Source organism: Phocoena phocoena, unplaced genomic scaffold (genome assembly GCF_963924675.1).
Source record: "Phocoena phocoena unplaced genomic scaffold, mPhoPho1.1 SCAFFOLD_452, whole genome shotgun sequence".
Lineage (NCBI taxonomy): Eukaryota > Metazoa > Chordata > Mammalia > Artiodactyla > Phocoenidae > Phocoena > Phocoena phocoena.
In genome coordinates, this window is record NW_027077492.1 from 1 (window position 1) to 13935 (window position 13935).

General features: G+C 77.1%; 13 non-coding genes across 13 annotated transcripts; all 13 read left to right on the plus strand.

The window, feature by feature from the left end:
- The first annotated feature begins 966 nt into the window (after positions 1 to 966).
- Positions 967 to 1085, plus strand: LOC136143295 (5S ribosomal RNA). The gene has a single exon (XR_010657912.1). It is a non-coding gene; the product is annotated as a 5S ribosomal RNA (ribosomal RNA).
- A 901-nt stretch (positions 1086 to 1986) lies between these two features.
- On the plus strand, positions 1987 to 2105 carry LOC136143305 (5S ribosomal RNA). Its single transcript, XR_010657921.1, has one exon. It is a non-coding gene; the product is annotated as a 5S ribosomal RNA (ribosomal RNA).
- A 901-nt stretch (positions 2106 to 3006) lies between these two features.
- On the plus strand, positions 3007 to 3125 carry LOC136143306 (5S ribosomal RNA). The gene has a single exon (XR_010657922.1). It is a non-coding gene; the product is annotated as a 5S ribosomal RNA (ribosomal RNA).
- Positions 3126 to 4026: 901 nt separating this feature from the next.
- LOC136143307 (5S ribosomal RNA) lies at positions 4027 to 4145 on the plus strand. Its single transcript, XR_010657923.1, has one exon. It is a non-coding gene; the product is annotated as a 5S ribosomal RNA (ribosomal RNA).
- Positions 4146 to 5069: 924 nt separating this feature from the next.
- On the plus strand, positions 5070 to 5188 carry LOC136143308 (5S ribosomal RNA). Its single transcript, XR_010657924.1, has one exon. It is a non-coding gene; the product is annotated as a 5S ribosomal RNA (ribosomal RNA).
- A 924-nt stretch (positions 5189 to 6112) lies between these two features.
- On the plus strand, positions 6113 to 6231 carry LOC136143296 (5S ribosomal RNA). The gene has a single exon (XR_010657913.1). It is a non-coding gene; the product is annotated as a 5S ribosomal RNA (ribosomal RNA).
- A 901-nt stretch (positions 6232 to 7132) lies between these two features.
- LOC136143297 (5S ribosomal RNA) lies at positions 7133 to 7251 on the plus strand. The gene has a single exon (XR_010657914.1). It is a non-coding gene; the product is annotated as a 5S ribosomal RNA (ribosomal RNA).
- A 901-nt stretch (positions 7252 to 8152) lies between these two features.
- Positions 8153 to 8271, plus strand: LOC136143299 (5S ribosomal RNA). Its single transcript, XR_010657915.1, has one exon. It is a non-coding gene; the product is annotated as a 5S ribosomal RNA (ribosomal RNA).
- A 924-nt stretch (positions 8272 to 9195) lies between these two features.
- On the plus strand, positions 9196 to 9314 carry LOC136143300 (5S ribosomal RNA). Its single transcript, XR_010657916.1, has one exon. It is a non-coding gene; the product is annotated as a 5S ribosomal RNA (ribosomal RNA).
- A 924-nt stretch (positions 9315 to 10238) lies between these two features.
- Positions 10239 to 10357, plus strand: LOC136143301 (5S ribosomal RNA). Its single transcript, XR_010657917.1, has one exon. It is a non-coding gene; the product is annotated as a 5S ribosomal RNA (ribosomal RNA).
- A 924-nt stretch (positions 10358 to 11281) lies between these two features.
- On the plus strand, positions 11282 to 11400 carry LOC136143302 (5S ribosomal RNA). Its single transcript, XR_010657918.1, has one exon. It is a non-coding gene; the product is annotated as a 5S ribosomal RNA (ribosomal RNA).
- A 924-nt stretch (positions 11401 to 12324) lies between these two features.
- Positions 12325 to 12443, plus strand: LOC136143303 (5S ribosomal RNA). The gene has a single exon (XR_010657919.1). It is a non-coding gene; the product is annotated as a 5S ribosomal RNA (ribosomal RNA).
- Positions 12444 to 13344: 901 nt separating this feature from the next.
- On the plus strand, positions 13345 to 13463 carry LOC136143304 (5S ribosomal RNA). The gene has a single exon (XR_010657920.1). It is a non-coding gene; the product is annotated as a 5S ribosomal RNA (ribosomal RNA).
- The last annotated feature ends 472 nt before the right edge of the window (positions 13464 to 13935 follow it).

Here is a 13935-nt window from a genome sequence, read left to right on the forward strand (position 1 = left end):
AGCAGGGTCGGGCCTGGTTAGTACTTGGATGGGAGACCGCCTGGGAATACCGGGTGCTGTAGGCTTTTTGCCTCCCGCTCCGCCTTCTCCTTTACTCGCCCGCGGGCGGTGGCCGCCGGCTCCGCCCCCGCCGGGCCCCGCTGCAGGCCCCACCTCCTCAGGCCCCTCCCACCACGGCGCGCGTGCGCCGGAGGGGCCGCTCCCCGCCGGCCCGGCCGGCCGGGCGGCCAGAAGGCGGCCCCGGAAGGCAGCCGCACCCCGGACGCTCCCGGGGTGGCTGGCCCGGACCCAGAATCCGCCGCGGGCCCGGTTGCCGTCCTTTCGGCCAGCGAGCCCCTCGACCTGCACCTGGCCGCCCCCACTGGCGCCCAGCCCCGCTGCCGCCACCTGTGCGCCGGTGTGTCCCGCCACAGCTCCCTCCGGCAGAAGCCCCGCCTCCGCCGTGTCGCCGCGGCCGGGTGCGGGAGCGGGATCGAGGGCCGGGGCCGCTTCCCCGGGCCTGCCGGCCACCAGGGGCGGGCTCCTGAGCTCGGCGGGTGGTGTGCGGGCAAGGGTGGCCTTGCCGGGGCTGAGGGGCCGTGGCGACGCAATGGTGGCTCCCAGTGGCTTCGGGCCAGCTGCTGTCGGGCAGCAGGGCCGGCCCGGGCTGCGGCCGGGCTGCGCCTAGCGCCGCGTGGGCGGGCAGGGGCGATGCCCCAGGGACCGCGGGCCCCGGGCCCCGAAGCCCCCGGGGCCACGTCCCTGTGAGCGACGTGCGGGATCTTGGGCGGGGCGCCAAGCGCCGAAGGGTTTGCTGGGTCACGCCGGCCCTCGGCTGGGAGGTGGTGGCCAAACCCTCCGCCACCGCCCGATACCCGAGACGTCCGTTCCCCCTGCCTGGGCGGGCTGACCGCCGGGCTGGCTGGCCCTAAGGCGCCAGCGCCAGCGCAACTGGGCCTCAAGAGGCAGCCCGCGGTCCCCGCCCCCGTCTACGGCCATACCACCCTGAACGCGCCCGATCTCGTCTGATCTCGGAAGCTAAGCAGGGTCGGGCCTGGTTAGTACTTGGATGGGAGACCGCCTGGGAATACCGGGTGCTGTAGGCTTTTTGCCTCCCGCTCCGCCTTCTCCTTTACTCGCCCGCGGGCGGTGGCCGCCGGCTCCGCCCCCGCCGGGCCCCGCTGCAGGCCCCACCTCCTCAGGCCCCTCCCACCACGGCGCGCGTGCGCCGGAGGGGCCGCTCCCCGCCGGCCCGGCCGGCCGGGCGGCCAGAAGGCGGCCCCGGAAGGCAGCCGCACCCCGGACGCTCCCGGGGTGGCTGGCCCGGACCCAGAATCCGCCGCGGGCCCGGTTGCCGTCCTTTCGGCCAGCGAGCCCCTCGACCTGCACCTGGCCGCCCCCACTGGCGCCCAGCCCCGCTGCCGCCACCTGTGCGCCGGTGTGTCCCGCCACAGCTCCCTCCGGCAGAAGCCCCGCCTCCGCCGTGTCGCCGCGGCCGGGTGCGGGAGCGGGATCGAGGGCCGGGGCCGCTTCCCCGGGCCTGCCGGCCACCAGGGGCGGGCTCCTGAGCTCGGCGGGTGGTGTGCGGGCAAGGGTGGCCTTGCCGGGGCTGAGGGGCCGTGGCGACGCAATGGTGGCTCCCAGTGGCTTCGGGCCAGCTGCTGTCGGGCAGCAGGGCCGGCCCGGGCTGCGGCCGGGCTGCGCCTAGCGCCGCGTGGGCGGGCAGGGGCGATGCCCCAGGGACCGCGGGCCCCGGGCCCCGAAGCCCCCGGGGCCACGTCCCTGTGAGCGACGTGCGGGATCTTGGGCGGGGCGCCAAGCGCCGAAGGGTTTGCTGGGTCACGCCGGCCCTCGGCTGGGAGGTGGTGGCCAAACCCTCCGCCACCGCCCGATACCCGAGACGTCCGTTCCCCCTGCCTGGGCGGGCTGACCGCCGGGCTGGCTGGCCCTAAGGCGCCAGCGCCAGCGCAACTGGGCCTCAAGAGGCAGCCCGCGGTCCCCGCCCCCGTCTACGGCCATACCACCCTGAACGCGCCCGATCTCGTCTGATCTCGGAAGCTAAGCAGGGTCGGGCCTGGTTAGTACTTGGATGGGAGACCGCCTGGGAATACCGGGTGCTGTAGGCTTTTTGCCTCCCGCTCCGCCTTCTCCTTTACTCGCCCGCGGGCGGTGGCCGCCGGCTCCGCCCCCGCCGGGCCCCGCTGCAGGCCCCACCTCCTCAGGCCCCTCCCACCACGGCGCGCGTGCGCCGGAGGGGCCGCTCCCCGCCGGCCCGGCCGGCCGGGCGGCCAGAAGGCGGCCCCGGAAGGCAGCCGCACCCCGGACGCTCCCGGGGTGGCTGGCCCGGACCCAGAATCCGCCGCGGGCCCGGTTGCCGTCCTTTCGGCCAGCGAGCCCCTCGACCTGCACCTGGCCGCCCCCACTGGCGCCCAGCCCCGCTGCCGCCACCTGTGCGCCGGTGTGTCCCGCCACAGCTCCCTCCGGCAGAAGCCCCGCCTCCGCCGTGTCGCCGCGGCCGGGTGCGGGAGCGGGATCGAGGGCCGGGGCCGCTTCCCCGGGCCTGCCGGCCACCAGGGGCGGGCTCCTGAGCTCGGCGGGTGGTGTGCGGGCAAGGGTGGCCTTGCCGGGGCTGAGGGGCCGTGGCGACGCAATGGTGGCTCCCAGTGGCTTCGGGCCAGCTGCTGTCGGGCAGCAGGGCCGGCCCGGGCTGCGGCCGGGCTGCGCCTAGCGCCGCGTGGGCGGGCAGGGGCGATGCCCCAGGGACCGCGGGCCCCGGGCCCCGAAGCCCCCGGGGCCACGTCCCTGTGAGCGACGTGCGGGATCTTGGGCGGGGCGCCAAGCGCCGAAGGGTTTGCTGGGTCACGCCGGCCCTCGGCTGGGAGGTGGTGGCCAAACCCTCCGCCACCGCCCGATACCCGAGACGTCCGTTCCCCCTGCCTGGGCGGGCTGACCGCCGGGCTGGCTGGCCCTAAGGCGCCAGCGCCAGCGCAACTGGGCCTCAAGAGGCAGCCCGCGGTCCCCGCCCCCGTCTACGGCCATACCACCCTGAACGCGCCCGATCTCGTCTGATCTCGGAAGCTAAGCAGGGTCGGGCCTGGTTAGTACTTGGATGGGAGACCGCCTGGGAATACCGGGTGCTGTAGGCTTTTTGCCTCCCGCTCCGCCTTCTCCTTTACTCGCCCGCGGGCGGTGGCCGCCGGCTCCGCCCCCGCCGGGCCCCGCTGCAGGCCCCACCTCCTCAGGCCCCTCCCACCACGGCGCGCGTGCGCCGGAGGGGCCGCTCCCCGCCGGCCCGGCCGGCCGGGCGGCCAGAAGGCGGCCCCGGAAGGCAGCCGCACCCCGGACGCTCCCGGGGTGGCTGGCCCGGACCCAGAATCCGCCGCGGGCCCGGTTGCCGTCCTTTCGGCCAGCGAGCCCCTCGACCTGCACCTGGCCGCCCCCACTGGCGCCCAGCCCCGCTGCCGCCACCTGTGCGCCGGTGTGTCCCGCCACAGCTCCCTCCGGCAGAAGCCCCGCCTCCGCCGTGTCGCCGCGGCCGGGTGCGGGAGCGGGATCGAGGGCCGGGGCCGCTTCCCCGGGCCTGCCGGCCACCAGGGGCGGGCTCCTGAGCTCGGCGGGTGGTGTGCGGGCAAGGGTGGCCTTGCCGGGGCTGAGGGGCCGTGGCGACGCAATGGTGGCTCCCAGTGGCTTCGGGCCAGCTGCAGTCGGGCAGCAGGGCCGGCCCGGGCTGCGGCCGGGCTGCGCCTAGCGCCGCGTGGGCGGGCAGGGGCGATGCCCCAGGGACCGCGGGCCCCGGGCCCCGAAGCCTCCGGGGCCACGTCCCTGTGAGCGACGTGCGGGATCTTGGGCGGGGCGCCAAGCGCCGAAGGGTTTGCTGGGTCACGCCGGCCCTCGGCTGGGAGGTGGTGGCCAAACCCTCCGCCACCGCCCGATACCCGAGACGTCCGTTCCCCCTGCCTGGGCGGGCTGACCGCCGGGCTGGCTGGCCCTAAGGCGCCAGCGCCAGCGCAACTGGGCCTCAAGAGGCAGCCCGCGGTCCCCGCCCCCGTCTACGGCCATACCACCCTGAACGCGCCCGATCTCGTCTGATCTCGGAAGCTAAGCAGGGTCGGGCCTGGTTAGTACTTGGATGGGAGACCGCCTGGGAATACCGGGTGCTGTAGGCTTTTTGCCTCCCGCTCCGCCTTCTCCTTTACTCGCCCGCGGGCGGTGGCCGCCGGCTCCGCCCCCGCCGGGCCCCGCTGCAGGCCCCACCTCCTCAGGCCCCTCCCACCACGGCGCGCGTGCGCCGGAGGGGCCGCTCCCCGCCGGCCCGGCCGGCCGGGCGGCCAGAAGGCGGCCCCGGAAGGCAGCCGCACCCCGGACGCTCCCGGGGTGGCTGGCCCGGACCCAGAATCCGCCGCGGGCCCGGTTGCCGTCCTTTCGGCCAGCGAGCCCCTCGACCTGCACCTGGCCGCCCCCACTGGCGCCCAGCCCCGCTGCCGCCACCTGTGCGCCGGTGTGTCCCGCCACAGCTCCCTCCGGCAGAAGCCCCGCCTCCGCCGTGTCGCCGCGGCCGGGTGCGGGAGCGGGATCGAGGGCCGGGGCCGCTTCCCCGGGCCTGCCGGCCACCAGGGGCGGGCTCCTGAGCTCGGCGGGTGGTGTGCGGGCAAGGGTGGCCTTGCCGGGGCTGAGGGGCCGTGGCGACGCAATGGTGGCTCCCAGTGGCTTCGGGCCAGCTGCTGTCGGGCAGCAGGGCCGGCCCGGGCTGCGGCCGGGCTGCGCCTAGCGCCGCGTGGGCGGGCAGGGGCGATGCCCCAGGGACCGCGGGCCCCGGGCCCCGAAGCCCCCGGGGCCACGTCCCTGTGAGCGACGTGCGGGATCTTGGGCGGGGCGCCAAGCGCCGAAGGGTTTGCTGGGTCACGCCGGCCCTCGGCTGGGAGGTGGTGGCCAAACCCTCCGCCACCGCCCGATACCCGAGACGTCCGTTCCCCCTGCCTGGGCGGGCGGCGGGGTCCCGCCGGGGCGGGCTGACCGCCGGGCTGGCTGGCCCTAAGGCGCCAGCGCCAGCGCAACTGGGCCTCAAGAGGCAGCCCGCGGTCCCCGCCCCCGTCTACGGCCATACCACCCTGAACGCGCCCGATCTCGTCTGATCTCGGAAGCTAAGCAGGGTCGGGCCTGGTTAGTACTTGGATGGGAGACCGCCTGGGAATACCGGGTGCTGTAGGCTTTTTGCCTCCCGCTCCGCCTTCTCCTTTACTCGCCCGCGGGCGGTGGCCGCCGGCTCCGCCCCCGCCGGGCCCCGCTGCAGGCCCCACCTCCTCAGGCCCCTCCCACCACGGCGCGCGTGCGCCGGAGGGGCCGCTCCCCGCCGGCCCGGCCGGCCGGGCGGCCAGAAGGCGGCCCCGGAAGGCAGCCGCACCCCGGACGCTCCCGGGGTGGCTGGCCCGGACCCAGAATCCGCCGCGGGCCCGGTTGCCGTCCTTTCGGCCAGCGAGCCCCTCGACCTGCACCTGGCCGCCCCCACTGGCGCCCAGCCCCGCTGCCGCCACCTGTGCGCCGGTGTGTCCCGCCACAGCTCCCTCCGGCAGAAGCCCCGCCTCCGCCGTGTCGCCGCGGCCGGGTGCGGGAGCGGGATCGAGGGCCGGGGCCGCTTCCCCGGGCCTGCCGGCCACCAGGGGCGGGCTCCTGAGCTCGGCGGGTGGTGTGCGGGCAAGGGTGGCCTTGCCGGGGCTGAGGGGCCGTGGCGACGCAATGGTGGCTCCCAGTGGCTTCGGGCCAGCTGCAGTCGGGCAGCAGGGCCGGCCCGGGCTGCGGCCGGGCTGCGCCTAGCGCCGCGTGGGCGGGCAGGGGCGATGCCCCAGGGACCGCGGGCCCCGGGCCCCGAAGCCTCCGGGGCCACGTCCCTGTGAGCGACGTGCGGGATCTTGGGCGGGGCGCCAAGCGCCGAAGGGTTTGCTGGGTCACGCCGGCCCTCGGCTGGGAGGTGGTGGCCAAACCCTCCGCCACCGCCCGATACCCGAGACGTCCGTTCCCCCTGCCTGGGCGGGCGGCGGGGTCCCGCCGGGGCGGGCTGACCGCCGGGCTGGCTGGCCCTAAGGCGCCAGCGCCAGCGCAACTGGGCCTCAAGAGGCAGCCCGCGGTCCCCGCCCCCGTCTACGGCCATACCACCCTGAACGCGCCCGATCTCGTCTGATCTCGGAAGCTAAGCAGGGTCGGGCCTGGTTAGTACTTGGATGGGAGACCGCCTGGGAATACCGGGTGCTGTAGGCTTTTTGCCTCCCGCTCCGCCTTCTCCTTTACTCGCCCGCGGGCGGTGGCCGCCGGCTCCGCCCCCGCCGGGCCCCGCTGCAGGCCCCACCTCCTCAGGCCCCTCCCACCACGGCGCGCGTGCGCCGGAGGGGCCGCTCCCCGCCGGCCCGGCCGGCCGGGCGGCCAGAAGGCGGCCCCGGAAGGCAGCCGCACCCCGGACGCTCCCGGGGTGGCTGGCCCGGACCCAGAATCCGCCGCGGGCCCGGTTGCCGTCCTTTCGGCCAGCGAGCCCCTCGACCTGCACCTGGCCGCCCCCACTGGCGCCCAGCCCCGCTGCCGCCACCTGTGCGCCGGTGTGTCCCGCCACAGCTCCCTCCGGCAGAAGCCCCGCCTCCGCCGTGTCGCCGCGGCCGGGTGCGGGAGCGGGATCGAGGGCCGGGGCCGCTTCCCCGGGCCTGCCGGCCACCAGGGGCGGGCTCCTGAGCTCGGCGGGTGGTGTGCGGGCAAGGGTGGCCTTGCCGGGGCTGAGGGGCCGTGGCGACGCAATGGTGGCTCCCAGTGGCTTCGGGCCAGCTGCTGTCGGGCAGCAGGGCCGGCCCGGGCTGCGGCCGGGCTGCGCCTAGCGCCGCGTGGGCGGGCAGGGGCGATGCCCCAGGGACCGCGGGCCCCGGGCCCCGAAGCCCCCGGGGCCACGTCCCTGTGAGCGACGTGCGGGATCTTGGGCGGGGCGCCAAGCGCCGAAGGGTTTGCTGGGTCACGCCGGCCCTCGGCTGGGAGGTGGTGGCCAAACCCTCCGCCACCGCCCGATACCCGAGACGTCCGTTCCCCCTGCCTGGGCGGGCTGACCGCCGGGCTGGCTGGCCCTAAGGCGCCAGCGCCAGCGCAACTGGGCCTCAAGAGGCAGCCCGCGGTCCCCGCCCCCGTCTACGGCCATACCACCCTGAACGCGCCCGATCTCGTCTGATCTCGGAAGCTAAGCAGGGTCGGGCCTGGTTAGTACTTGGATGGGAGACCGCCTGGGAATACCGGGTGCTGTAGGCTTTTTGCCTCCCGCTCCGCCTTCTCCTTTACTCGCCCGCGGGCGGTGGCCGCCGGCTCCGCCCCCGCCGGGCCCCGCTGCAGGCCCCACCTCCTCAGGCCCCTCCCACCACGGCGCGCGTGCGCCGGAGGGGCCGCTCCCCGCCGGCCCGGCCGGCAGGGCGGCCAGAAGGCGGCCCCGGAAGGCAGCCGCACCCCGGACGCTCCCGGGGTGGCTGGCCCGGACCCAGAATCCGCCGCGGGCCCGGTTGCCGTCCTTTCGGCCAGCGAGCCCCTCGACCTGCACCTGGCCGCCCCCACTGGCGCCCAGCCCCGCTGCCGCCACCTGTGCGCCGGTGTGTCCCGCCACAGCTCCCTCCGGCAGAAGCCCCGCCTCCGCCGTGTCGCCGCGGCCGGGTGCGGGAGCGGGATCGAGGGCCGGGGCCGCTTCCCCGGGCCTGCCGGCCACCAGGGGCGGGCTCCTGAGCTCGGCGGGTGGTGTGCGGGCAAGGGTGGCCTTGCCGGGGCTGAGGGGCCGTGGCGACGCAATGGTGGCTCCCAGTGGCTTCGGGCCAGCTGCTGTCGGGCAGCAGGGCCGGCCCGGGCTGCGGCCGGGCTGCGCCTAGCGCCGCGTGGGCGGGCAGGGGCGATGCCCCAGGGACCGCGGGCCCCGGGCCCCGAAGCCCCCGGGGCCACGTCCCTGTGAGCGACGTGCGGGATCTTGGGCGGGGCGCCAAGCGCCGAAGGGTTTGCTGGGTCACGCCGGCCCTCGGCTGGGAGGTGGTGGCCAAACCCTCCGCCACCGCCCGATACCCGAGACGTCCGTTCCCCCTGCCTGGGCGGGCTGACCGCCGGGCTGGCTGGCCCTAAGGCGCCAGCGCCAGCGCAACTGGGCCTCAAGAGGCAGCCCGCGGTCCCCGCCCCCGTCTACGGCCATACCACCCTGAACGCGCCCGATCTCGTCTGATCTCGGAAGCTAAGCAGGGTCGGGCCTGGTTAGTACTTGGATGGGAGACCGCCTGGGAATACCGGGTGCTGTAGGCTTTTTGCCTCCCGCTCCGCCTTCTCCTTTACTCGCCCGCGGGCGGTGGCCGCCGGCTCCGCCCCCGCCGGGCCCCGCTGCAGGCCCCACCTCCTCAGGCCCCTCCCACCACGGCGCGCGTGCGCCGGAGGGGCCGCTCCCCGCCGGCCCGGCCGGCCGGGCGGCCAGAAGGCGGCCCCGGAAGGCAGCCGCACCCCGGACGCTCCCGGGGTGGCTGGCCCGGACCCAGAATCCGCCGCGGGCCCGGTTGCCGTCCTTTCGGCCAGCGAGCCCCTCGACCTGCACCTGGCCGCCCCCACTGGCGCCCAGCCCCGCTGCCGCCACCTGTGCGCCGGTGTGTCCCGCCACAGCTCCCTCCGGCAGAAGCCCCGCCTCCGCCGTGTCGCCGCGGCCGGGTGCGGGAGCGGGATCGAGGGCCGGGGCCGCTTCCCCGGGCCTGCCGGCCACCAGGGGCGGGCTCCTGAGCTCGGCGGGTGGTGTGCGGGCAAGGGTGGCCTTGCCGGGGCTGAGGGGCCGTGGCGACGCAATGGTGGCTCCCAGTGGCTTCGGGCCAGCTGCAGTGGGGCAGCAGGGCCGGCCCGGGCTGCGGCCGGGCTGCGCCTAGCGCCGCGTGGGCGGGCAGGGGCGATGCCCCAGGGACCGCGGGCCCCGGGCCCCGAAGCCTCCGGGGCCACGTCCCTGTGAGCGACGTGCGGGATCTTGGGCGGGGCGCCAAGCGCCGAAGGGTTTGCTGGGTCACGCCGGCCCTCGGCTGGGAGGTGGTGGCCAAACCCTCCGCCACCGCCCGATACCCGAGACGTCCGTTCCCCCTGCCTGGGCGGGCGGCGGGGTCCCGCCGGGGCGGGCTGACCGCCGGGCTGGCTGGCCCTAAGGCGCCAGCGCCAGCGCAACTGGGCCTCAAGAGGCAGCCCGCGGTCCCCGCCCCCGTCTACGGCCATACCACCCTGAACGCGCCCGATCTCGTCTGATCTCGGAAGCTAAGCAGGGTCGGGCCTGGTTAGTACTTGGATGGGAGACCGCCTGGGAATACCGGGTGCTGTAGGCTTTTTGCCTCCCGCTCCGCCTTCTCCTTTACTCGCCCGCGGGCGGTGGCCGCCGGCTCCGCCCCCGCCGGGCCCCGCTGCAGGCCCCACCTCCTCAGGCCCCTCCCACCACGGCGCGCGTGCGCCGGAGGGGCCGCTCCCCGCCGGCCCGGCCGGCCGGGCGGCCAGAAGGCGGCCCCGGAAGGCAGCCGCACCCCGGACGCTCCCGGGGTGGCTGGCCCGGACCCAGAATCCGCCGCGGGCCCGGTTGCCGTCCTTTCGGCCAGCGAGCCCCTCGACCTGCACCTGGCCGCCCCCACTGGCGCCCAGCCCCGCTGCCGCCACCTGTGCGCCGGTGTGTCCCGCCACAGCTCCCTCCGGCAGAAGCCCCGCCTCCGCCGTGTCGCCGCGGCCGGGTGCGGGAGCGGGATCGAGGGCCGGGGCCGCTTCCCCGGGCCTGCCGGCCACCAGGGGCGGGCTCCTGAGCTCGGCGGGTGGTGTGCGGGCAAGGGTGGCCTTGCCGGGGCTGAGGGGCCGTGGCGACGCAATGGTGGCTCCCAGTGGCTTCGGGCCAGCTGCAGTGGGGCAGCAGGGCCGGCCCGGGCTGCGGCCGGGCTGCGCCTAGCGCCGCGTGGGCGGGCAGGGGCGATGCCCCAGGGACCGCGGGCCCCGGGCCCCGAAGCCTCCGGGGCCACGTCCCTGTGAGCGACGTGCGGGATCTTGGGCGGGGCGCCAAGCGCCGAAGGGTTTGCTGGGTCACGCCGGCCCTCGGCTGGGAGGTGGTGGCCAAACCCTCCGCCACCGCCCGATACCCGAGACGTCCGTTCCCCCTGCCTGGGCGGGCGGCGGGGTCCCGCCGGGGCGGGCTGACCGCCGGGCTGGCTGGCCCTAAGGCGCCAGCGCCAGCGCAACTGGGCCTCAAGAGGCAGCCCGCGGTCCCCGCCCCCGTCTACGGCCATACCACCCTGAACGCGCCCGATCTCGTCTGATCTCGGAAGCTAAGCAGGGTCGGGCCTGGTTAGTACTTGGATGGGAGACCGCCTGGGAATACCGGGTGCTGTAGGCTTTTTGCCTCCCGCTCCGCCTTCTCCTTTACTCGCCCGCGGGCGGTGGCCGCCGGCTCCGCCCCCGCCGGGCCCCGCTGCAGGCCCCACCTCCTCAGGCCCCTCCCACCACGGCGCGCGTGCGCCGGAGGGGCCGCTCCCCGCCGGCCCGGCCGGCCGGGCGGCCAGAAGGCGGCCCCGGAAGGCAGCCGCACCCCGGACGCTCCCGGGGTGGCTGGCCCGGACCCAGAATCCGCCGCGGGCCCGGTTGCCGTCCTTTCGGCCAGCGAGCCCCTCGACCTGCACCTGGCCGCCCCCACTGGCGCCCAGCCCCGCTGCCGCCACCTGTGCGCCGGTGTGTCCCGCCACAGCTCCCTCCGGCAGAAGCCCCGCCTCCGCCGTGTCGCCGCGGCCGGGTGCGGGAGCGGGATCGAGGGCCGGGGCCGCTTCCCCGGGCCTGCCGGCCACCAGGGGCGGGCTCCTGAGCTCGGCGGGTGGTGTGCGGGCAAGGGTGGCCTTGCCGGGGCTGAGGGGCCGTGGCGACGCAATGGTGGCTCCCAGTGGCTTCGGGCCAGCTGCTGTCGGGCAGCAGGGCCGGCCCGGGCTGCGGCCGGGCTGCGCCTAGCGCCGCGTGGGCGGGCAGGGGCGATGCCCCAGGGACCGCGGGCCCCGGGCCCCGAAGCCCCCGGGGCCACGTCCCTGTGAGCGACGTGCGGGATCTTGGGCGGGGCGCCAAGCGCCGAAGGGTTTGCTGGGTCACGCCGGCCCTCGGCTGGGAGGTGGTGGCCAAACCCTCCGCCACCGCCCGATACCCGAGACGTCCGTTCCCCCTGCCTGGGCGGGCGGCGGGGTCCCGCCGGGGCGGGCTGACCGCCGGGCTGGCTGGCCCTAAGGCGCCAGCGCCAGCGCAACTGGGCCTCAAGAGGCAGCCCGCGGTCCCCGCCCCCGTCTACGGCCATACCACCCTGAACGCGCCCGATCTCGTCTGATCTCGGAAGCTAAGCAGGGTCGGGCCTGGTTAGTACTTGGATGGGAGACCGCCTGGGAATACCGGGTGCTGTAGGCTTTTTGCCTCCCGCTCCGCCTTCTCCTTTACTCGCCCGCGGGCGGTGGCCGCCGGCTCCGCCCCCGCCGGGCCCCGCTGCAGGCCCCACCTCCTCAGGCCCCTCCCACCACGGCGCGCGTGCGCCGGAGGGGCCGCTCCCCGCCGGCCCGGCCGGCCGGGCGGCCAGAAGGCGGCCCCGGAAGGCAGCCGCACCCCGGACGCTCCCGGGGTGGCTGGCCCGGACCCAGAATCCGCCGCGGGCCCGGTTGCCGTCCTTTCGGCCAGCGAGCCCCTCGACCTGCACCTGGCCGCCCCCACTGGCGCCCAGCCCCGCTGCCGCCACCTGTGCGCCGGTGTGTCCCGCCACAGCTCCCTCCGGCAGAAGCCCCGCCTCCGCCGTGTCGCCGCGGCCGGGTGCGGGAGCGGGATCGAGGGCCGGGGCCGCTTCCCCGGGCCTGCCGGCCACCAGGGGCGGGCTCCTGAGCTCGGCGGGTGGTGTGCGGGCAAGGGTGGCCTTGCCGGGGCTGAGGGGCCGTGGCGACGCAATGGTGGCTCCCAGTGGCTTCGGGCCAGCTGCAGTGGGGCAGCAGGGCCGGCCCGGGCTGCGGCCGGGCTGCGCCTAGCGCCGCGTGGGCGGGCAGGGGCGATGCCCCAGGGACCGCGGGCCCCGGGCCCCGAAGCCTCCGGGGCCACGTCCCTGTGAGCGACGTGCGGGATCTTGGGCGGGGCGCCAAGCGCCGAAGGGTTTGCTGGGTCACGCCGGCCCTCGGCTGGGAGGTGGTGGCCAAACCCTCCGCCACCGCCCGATACCCGAGACGTCCGTTCCCCCTGCCTGGGCGGGCGGCGGGGTCCCGCCGGGGCGGGCTGACCGCCGGGCTGGCTGGCCCTAAGGCGCCAGCGCCAGCGCAACTGGGCCTCAAGAGGCAGCCCGCGGTCCCCGCCCCCGTCTACGGCCATACCACCCTGAACGCGCCCGATCTCGTCTGATCTCGGAAGCTAAGCAGGGTCGGGCCTGGTTAGTACTTGGATGGGAGACCGCCTGGGAATACCGGGTGCTGTAGGCTTTTTGCCTCCCGCTCCGCCTTCTCCTTTACTCGCCCGCGGGCGGTGGCCGCCGGCTCCGCCCCCGCCGGGCCCCGCTGCAGGCCCCACCTCCTCAGGCCCCTCCCACCACGGCGCGCGTGCGCCGGAGGGGCCGCTCCCCGCCGGCCCGGCCGGCCGGGCGGCCAGAAGGCGGCCCCGGAAGGCAGCCGCACCCCGGACGCTCCCGGGGTGGCTGGCCCGGACCCAGAATCCGCCGCGGGCCCGGTTGCCGTCCTTTCGGCCAGCGAGCCCCTCGACCTGCACCTGGCCGCCCCCACTGGCGCCCAGCCCCGCTGCCGCCACCTGTGCGCCGGTGTGTCCCGCCACAGCTCCCTCCGGCAGAAGCCCCGCCTCCGCCGTGTCGCCGCGGCCGGGTGCGGGAGCGGGATCGAGGGCCGGGGCCGCTTCCCCGGGCCTGCCGGCCACCAGGGGCGGGCTCCTGAGCTCGGCGGGTGGTGTGCGGGCAAGGGTGGCCTTGCCGGGGCTGAGGGGCCGTGGCGACGCAATGGTGGCTCCCAGTGGCTTCGGGCCAGCTGCTGTCGGGCAGCAGGGCCGGCCCGGGCTGCGGCCGGGCTGCGCCTAGCGCCGCGTGGGCGGGCAGGGGCGATGCCCCAGGGACCGCGGGCCCCGGGCCCCGAAGCCCCCGGGGCCACGTCCCTGTGAGCGACGTGCGGGATCTTGGGCGGGGCGCCAAGCGCCGAAGGGTTTGCTGGGTCACGCCGGCCCTCGGCTGGGAGGTGGTGGCCAAACCCTCCGCCACCGCCCGATACCCGAGACGTCCGTTCCCCCTGCCTGGGCGGGCTGACCGCCGGGCTGGCTGGCCCTAAGGCGCCAGCGCCAGCGCAACTGGGCCTCAAGAGGCAGCCCGCGGTCCCCGCCCCCGTCTACGGCCATACCACCCTGAACGCGCCCGATCTCGTCTGATCTCGGAAGCTAAGCAGGGTCGGGCCTGGTTAGTACTTGGATGGGAGACCGCCTGGGAATACCGGGTGCTGTAGGCTTTTTGCCTCCCGCTCCGCCTTCTCCTTTACTCGCCCGCGGGCGGTGGCCGCCGGCTCCGCCCCCGCCGGGCCCCGCTGCAGGCCCCACCTCCTCAGGCCCCTCCCACCACGGCGCGCGTGCGCCGGAGGGGCCGCTCCCCGCCGGCCCGGCCGGCCGGGCGGCCAGAAGGCGGCCCCGGAAGGCAGCCGCACCCCGGACGCTCCCGGGGTGGCTGGCCCGGACCCAGAATCCGCCGCGGGCCCGGTTGCCGTCCTTTCGGCCAGCGAGCCCCTCGACCTGCACCTGGCCGCCCCCACTGGCGCCCAGCCCCGCTGCCGCCACCTGTGCGCCGGTGTGTCCCGCCACAGCTCCCTCCGGCAGAAGCCCCGCCTCCGCCGTGTCGCCGCGGCCGGGTGCGGGAGCGGGATCGAGGGCCGGGGCCGCTTCCCCGGGCCTGCCGGCCACCAGGGGCGGGCTCCTGAGCTCGGCGGG